We start from the raw sequence: 8,536 nt of genomic DNA on the forward strand, positions 1-8,536 counted from the left end.
TTTAATCGACTCACTCCGAAAACTGTTGAAGCCATTATTATTATCGTTATTTATAAAATTAACATTTCAACAGACTTCTTGTTATTGTCCACTTTCACTGGAAGACTGAGTTGTATATGTGTATGTTGTGGGTATGTACATTATTTTTGTTTTGGGTATATTTTAGTGATACTAGAACTATACACACACGCACACACACACACTCACACACACACACACATACATACATATACACATATATATATATATATATACACACATACATATATGTACACACACGCACATATATATATATATATACACACACATACATACATATATACATACATATATATGCCCGTGTGTGTGTATACGTATGTATGTGTGTATATGTAAGCATGTATGTATGTATGTATGTATGTATGTATGTGTATGTATGTATATGCCTGCCTCTCCTTTTATCATTCCCAAGGCATCTATTGTTGTTTGGGATTGTTCCAGTTTGCAATCCCCACATTCTGGATATTTCTATTTCCAGGACTTTATATTTGGATAGTTTTTCCATTATATTATTATTAATAAAGATATTCATATTACTGTTGTTGTTGTTGGTGGTGTTGTTTATATTATTATCATTATTATCATTATTTTCATTATCATCTTTCAATTCAGTTTCCATTTCTTGCCGAGTGTCTTCCTGACTCCTAAGGCAAAGAAACGCACTGTATACATCGGTAGGGCATTAAAATAAACACCCCAGATTGTTCATTTACAAAGTCATGTGATAGGAAACAAGGGGAAGAATGACAGAGAATAAGAAAAACAATGTAAGCAAAAAAAAATAAAGGTTAAAAAAAAAAGAAAATTCAGTGACAATGCTCTTCTCAATACGTGTGACGTACCAGTTGAGACAATCTTTTGCACTTCCTGCATGGATGGTAAGCTAGGGATCATTCTTAAATAATTTTCAGCTCCTTATTTTGATCATTCCAAATGCTCCTACAATCACTGGTATTGTAACCGTCTTGAGATGCCACATCTTTTCGATTTCGATTAGCAAATCTTATATATTTCCTGAGGTTATCAAATTCTTTTGCCGATGTATTATGGTCACAAGGTATGCTCATGTCAATAAATAAACAAACTTTATTGTTTTTGTCTTTCACAACAATATCTAGTTTATTTGCTTTGATGGTCAGGTCTATACATACTGGAAAGTTCCAAAGAATCGTTACATTTTCTCCCTTAGTTACAGCCTCAGGGTGGTGCTTGTACCATTTGTCACCAGTTTTGATTTCATAATGCCGACACATAATCCATTGTAGATATTGGCCGACTCTGTCATGCCTTGATTTATACTCTACATGTGCTAAAACCTTACAGCCCAGAGATTTAGCTATCCACTGTTTCAATCCCATCGTTGCAGTATCAGCACTTTGGGTCTGCTCCATTTTTCATCACATTGGCTTGATAGTTCCGGGTCAATAAGCTCTGATCTTGAGCAGTCAAGATAAAGCTTTCACTTTCTGTCTTTAGCCCTGAACTCCGTAATCACTGGTCTACATCAGCTTGTTTCCTACAGGTCACATATTTGCCATGCAGAGGTTTTTGTTCCCACCTATCAGCCAATTGTTCGGACACATTTTGCTTTCCTATTGATTCCACCTTCTTTGAAACAACAGTTGTTGCACTTCCATCATGCTGTTCAACCTGAGTATTATGCATAAACTCACTAGCAAATTTTTTGCTCTCCTTCATAACAGAATGAAGCTTCTTACGTCTCTCGTGGTTTTCAACGAGTTTTAGATGTTTCAAGATATTTTATTAGTCCAACTGTGGTGGTTTACGCCTCGACCACGTGTTCTGGGTAGGTAAAGACGATCTGCGTCTATCTTTGGATGCTGCATCTTATTGCAAGTCAGCAGCTTACAGATTTTCCTGTCAATCTTCCTTATTTCGCTCATATGCCTGTTCAACACATTGAAACTGTAAATAACAACCGGGACTGCTAAGGAATTTATAGCTAACACCTTGTTACGTGCATTTAACTCGGATCTTAGGACCGCTCTCCTGTAACATTCCTTCCTGATCTCTTTCATATTTGCATGTTGAATGCCAGAGCTCTCATTTATTCCGAGGTACCTGTAAGTTTGTTCAACGGTTATTCTCTCTTTCTCTGTAGAAACTTTTTGCATTGAACGTGAACAGCTTATTCTGCTTGTAAAACTTGTTTCTCTTCTCAAATCGTATTCTTTGAGCTTTTGCTTGGACTTTTTGTTACAGTGTTTGTTTTGTTGAAATCAGTTCTTCTCTCTATGAGAATCTTATGTTCTCTCTTCATCTTTCTTCCTTTTCTGGATTTTGCATCGTTTCCACAGATTATTATTATTATTATTATTATTATTATTATTATTATTATTATTATTATATAAGCTCGCAGAGTCGCTACCATACCGGACAAAATACTTAGCGGCATTTCGTTCGTTTTTGCGAACTGAGTTTCGCCGAGGTTGACTTTGCCTTTCATCCTCCCGGGTCGATTAAATGAGTACCAACTGAACACTGGGGTCGATATTATCAACTTATCCCCTCCGAAACTGCTATCCTTGTGCCAAAATCTGAAAACATTATTATAGTTATTACTGTTGTTGTTCTTCTTGTTGTTGTACATGAACGTTTCCATGAACAAACATTTCCGCTGAACTACAAAGGAATTTCATCTGGGTTCTCTTATATACATATCCGCGTGTACGTGAGTGTCCTTTAGTGCATCACTCTTTGTAAATTTGCTTCTGAAGGCAAAGGCACATCTGAATTTAGCGTTGCTTTCGCAAGATACTGCTATCGCCATGACCTCTAGGTTGATAGCTGATGAAGAGCATCTTCTGTTTTTGTTTTGCCTTCTGTTTCTTATATGTTTGCACTGCTTTCTTGGCCTGTTTTACTTCAGTTTGAACACTGACAAACGAAGTAATTTTCTTTTACTTTCTCTCCCTTTCCTTCACTCTCTCCTGCTCTACACTGATTTCACTCTGATTCTCTACTCCATACCATTCCTTCCCAAAATGTATGCCTGGCTCTCCCTACCTCTTCCCGTGTATATTTACATCTTAATCAACCTAATACGGCTGTAGATTCCACTGCTTTTTTCTATCTCTACTACTTTTGCATTCACTGACCATTCATTGTTTGACGCTTTCTAATTTCCCATTCGCCTTAGAAAAGCTATTACAGAATGGTTCGCTATTCAGTCGCACAAGATGCTCTATCCTGCGCATTTAGCTGGTGAGGATTTCTCATTCAGTTGCGAGACAGCTCGTGAGATTACCTCAGAGTCAGGTGTTAGTCGGCCATTTAATACTATGTGACACAGACACTTGTAGGGGAATCTGTCAAACATCTTGAAAGGTCGACTGTACGTTGTCAACATGTCAAAGGATACAGAAAGAGCAAGCGATCATAAATCACATACGCACTGATTTCCGCTTACCAAAGACTGGACAGGCTTTTTTAATTTGTGAGTGAAACATCAGCATCTATGAGTCCACCTCTTGCCAATATACCCTCTAGATATAAAAATATGTCCAGAGCCTTCAATTTTGTGCCATTTACGAAAACTTTTCGTTTAATATAGCGCTCAGTTGACGTCATTGCCAATATTACCATTGTATTCTCTAAGCTTATTGTGTGACCAAAAGCAATACGTGCAGCCGAGAATCAGGCCATTGTGAGCTGCATGTTATTTCCAGTAGGAGCAACAAAATCAACATTATCTACAAAAGCAGTTCTAGAATAAAAGTTTTGAATGTCTAAGACCTGCAGCTGAATCACCCCTATGCTCTTATTCTAAATTTCAGATGGATATCAATTTTATGAACATATTTTATCGAAGAAAAGATTAAGTAAGAAATGCAGCAAATATACAGAGAACAAAGCAGGAACGAGGATATCGCCCAGTTTAACTCGATTTTCTACTACAATATCATTAGAGTGTGACTTGAGTTTTCCTGTCATGATGTAGTTCTTCAAATATGTTTGCAAAATTGATGAACAACCCAATTATCCAAGAACTTTACAGACTGTGTCTCTGTTAAAAGTATCAAGGTTTTTAATGAAGTCAAAAAACAAAAATGTGGATATATAGACACCTGCAGCTCAATACATATTTCTTAAAATTCTCTCGCAGATAATGTTCACAGGACCCTATCTGATCTGAAAAATAGATTATGTTTCGATTAGCACTGAAAGACAAATGTCTTTCATTAGCCGGTTCAATAGCACCCTAGATAAAGTTTAACTATGGTGTTGTCAAACTTTTATTTGCATTAGGTTTTATGCTCAACGAAAATGGAATATTAAACCATACAACATTGCTTCTCTCATTCTTCTGAGAACATTCTGATTGCCTGGATAGAAATTATTGTTACCGAGATAACATCCGGGGACTGTCTTTTGGGCTGAAAGATTAAAATAATAGCAAAGTAGTCAAGTTAATAATTACAATCTAATATACATGCATTATGAATATATATATTCATTATATATACATTTTACTTGTTTTCCTGAGTTTAGTTTTTCTTACGTTTGTGTATATTTATTCTATGTATTTATTTATAGCAAATATTTAATGTCCTTACATATATAATATAAACATCTTGCTTCATCCCTTCCCCTTTGTTTATGTAATTGTATTTGTATAACTCCATACGCTCTAGAAACTGTTTTCGTAGCAGTTGTAGGTATGTATATGTTGTGTTTATATTGGGTCATCCCATAAATAATGCGGTTTTTTGTCAATTGAATGAACTAAAAGTCAGTGAGGGACGGGATACAGTACCTGCATCAACTTGCTATAAAAGCAGGTAGTAATTTTACCTGGGCCTTATTCTTAGTGCAAGTTTAGAAGAGTGCAGTTCGATTTTAACAATTATTTTTTTCAAAGCTATAATGGAAGTGACAAAGGAGCATATTCGGCATATTTTGCTTTATGAGTTCAATAAAAGCAACAACGCAACGGAAAGTGCGAGGAATATTAACGCAGTGTATGAGGATCGAACAATAAGTGTAAGCTAGTGTCAATGGTGGTTTCAGAAATTCCGAGCCGGAAACTTAAGCCTCGAAGACGAGCCTCGTTCTGGAAGATCTGTAGAGCTCGACGAGGACGTCTTGCAAACCCTGGTGGAACAAAATAACCTCGTAACTGTTGAGAAACTAGCAGAGAAGCTTTGATTTGGTCATTCAACACCGACACCTGCAAATTAAGTCAAAAGGTTCCTCACAAACTTTTCGTGTCTAATCGCATCCAGAGAATGAACGTGTGCTCTTCTTTGCTGTCACGTCTCACGAATGAACTGTTTTTGGACTGAATGGTGACTGACTGGTGACGAGAAATGGGTTCTCTATAAAAATGTCAAACGTCGAAGACAGTGAGTAGGGAAAGGAGAAACACCGGCACTCCAGGCTAAAGAAGGTCTTCACCCACGTAAGGTGCTGTTATCTGTTTGGTAGGATATGAAAGGCTTAGTCCACTTTGAATATTTTCCCGTTATTTCCCCCCACCTTTTATGTAAACACTCACACATATATTAAACTGTCCTTATAATCTCCCTGCCTCATTGATGCTCCACTGGCAAATAAATAAAATCATTATTATTATTATTATTATTATTTATTATTATTATTGAGTGAGAGAGCAGTGCATACCATCAAAGTTACATTGGGATAAAATATACAAAGCCCAGTATACCCATCATGTCTACCCATATGTGCGCGACATGGTGATCTCATATCAAGATAAACAGCGCATGACCTTGCAGGTGGGTCCCAGTTAGAATTTTCTTCAAGTTGAGTAGCCCATTCCATCAAAAGATCCCAACATCCTTGTTTAAGGATGTTGAAGGAAACACCCATGTTTTCAGAGGTGAATTATTCAAACCCCCAAGAATTCCACTCAGCACATGGCTATGATGCTCCACCACTACTTATGCTCGTGATCAGAGATGCACATATCGTCAGCCACTAAGGGACATGCTCAACTGGTTAAGGTCAAACAACTGACAGGCAAGTCTGTGGTATTGAGCAGAATATTTGTTGTAGCTCATCTTTTATACCAAGACAAAAAATATACATGATAATACTTCCAATCAGAAGCCATGAGAGCCAGTGTCTAGTACTGCATCAGGGTATTTATTATTATTATTATTATTATTATTATTATTATTATTATTATTATTATTATTATTATTATTATTATATGAAAACTCACAGCTTATTTTGCTGAGTATGATGGAAAGTGTCAGCTGTCCACAACCAGCAGACTAAGGTGAGACTTGTTTACTGATCATGCTTCAAGAACCCTGCGAAGAATTCCTGCAGTTCCAAACAATGCTGATTTTTGTAGGTGTTCTACCTTCACACTTGCTCCAATCTTTTTCAGCCATGCTGGTAGTTGAGTGCTGATACTTCCAAGTGCACCAATTACTATAGGTATCACATCTACTCTCTTCATTGACCACAACCTTCGTATTTCCCACTTCAAATTGTCACGGTTGTTTATTTTTTCTTCTTCTTTCACATTGATCCTGTTGTTACGGGGGCATGCTATGTCGATTATCATACATGTTCTTTCATTTTTATTCACCATAAAGAAGAAGAAGAAGAAGAAGAAGAAGAAGAAGAAGAAGAAGAAGAGGAACAACAACAACAACAAGAACAAGAAGAAGAAGAAGAAGAAGAAGAAGAAGAAGAAGAAGAAGAAGAAGAAGAAGAACAACAACAACAACAACAACAACAACAACAAAACAACATCGAAAAATACTTTAGGAATGAGAACCCAGGTTCGAAATTTCCCCAAGACACCTGATGAAGGCTGGAGGTTATATCAGCTGAAACGTTGTGTTAACAACAAACAAGATGAGGAAAAATATCCGTCAATTGTAAATGATGTAAATAATGTACATAATTCTTAATCTCTTAAACATAGAACATTATAATTATTATTATTATTATTATTATTATTATTATTATTATTATTATTATTATTATTATCTCTTCTTTTATCACAGGTTTTGTTGGAGCTGCTGGAGTCTTGCATGTGTAGCGGGCTTACTACCTGCAGCCTACAGTACCATGCTATCCATTCTTTTCAGCTATCTAATGCTTTCCTGATTATTCTGGCCGTGCCAACGATGCAAACCTTTTGTAACAGTTCTACTGGGCACTCTATTCCAATTTCCTTTATATTCCTCTTGATACTTTCCGATACTGTTCCCAAGGACCCACCAATAATTGCTTCTATCTTCACCTTCTTCATTTTCCATAGCCGGGGTTATTTCGTACTTAAGAGGGTTGTACCTATCTATCTTTTCGCCTTCCTTCTTGACTATTCGTTGGTCAAAGGGGCATGCAACATCCACTATATAGCATATGTGGTGCACCTTGTCCACCACCACTAGGTTCGGTCTATTATGCTCTCGCACTTGATCTGTTTAAATTGGGAAATCCCAGAGGATTTTGCTAGTGTCCGACTCTGCCACTCTCTGCGGTTTGTGTTCATACCACATCTTGCCTCTTTCTTACCCCCCCTCCTTTCGCAGTTTCCATTGTAGCACTTTCGCTACCTGGTCGTGTCGCGACAACTTTTAGTGGTTTTGGGCAAGTCTAGAGCATTCGTTCGTGATATTGCAAATGCGGCACTCTATAGCAAATGCGGCACAACAGAGAAACTTTCTCATTCCTAAGGTTGACCCTCCAGTTCGTGGCCAAATCTTGGCCCTGCGCTGCTCTCTGTCTCTTTTTTCAGGGTTCCTTTCATCAGCCAATCCCACCTATTTTTTCCAGCAACTTCTGCTGCGGCTGCATGGAATTGATTGTGGAAGATGCTGGAAAAAATAGGTAGGATTGGCTGATGAAAGGAAACCTAAAAAAGAAAGAGACCGAGAGCACTATACTGGCAGCGCAGGATCAGGCTTTGGCCAGGAACTGAACAGTCAACCTTAGGAATGAGCAATTATTGTTGTTGTTGTTATGTAAAATAAATCTGGGATAAATATGAAACTGAAATTGCATCTAAAGTAGTCCTATTGTACTGAGAAATAGACGTTGCCATAGTAATTGTTCATCCCCAGATTAAAGGCGTTACAACCGTGACCATTCTGTTTTATTTTCAGATTTGATATATTCACCGTTTATGAAGGTGGGGTCTGCTTTGAAGAAGATTTGGATGCTAATTTTATTAGGTTTCTGTGGCTATTGTTATTGCTGCGGTTTTATGTTACTGAAACCCCAGGTCAGCTCTCATACTGCAGGCTTAAGATCAAAGACGTTCCACTAGTGACCAATCAATCTTTGCTTTCAAACAGTATTTCTGGGGCTACGTTAATATATCCTTTCTTGGAGTGTACTTTACGGGAGACTTGGTCGCTATTTCTAGCCGGTCAACAACCACCATAAGCTCTTTCGTTGAGTCAGTTTTGAATGGCACGAGCTCGCCAGTTTATTATAAACATTTTCCTTTCCTTCTTACCAAAGTATAATGTTATATTCTGTAGGGTGGACT

This window comes from Octopus bimaculoides, chromosome 20, assembly GCF_001194135.2.
Source record: "Octopus bimaculoides isolate UCB-OBI-ISO-001 chromosome 20, ASM119413v2, whole genome shotgun sequence".
Lineage (NCBI taxonomy): Eukaryota > Metazoa > Mollusca > Cephalopoda > Octopoda > Octopodidae > Octopus > Octopus bimaculoides.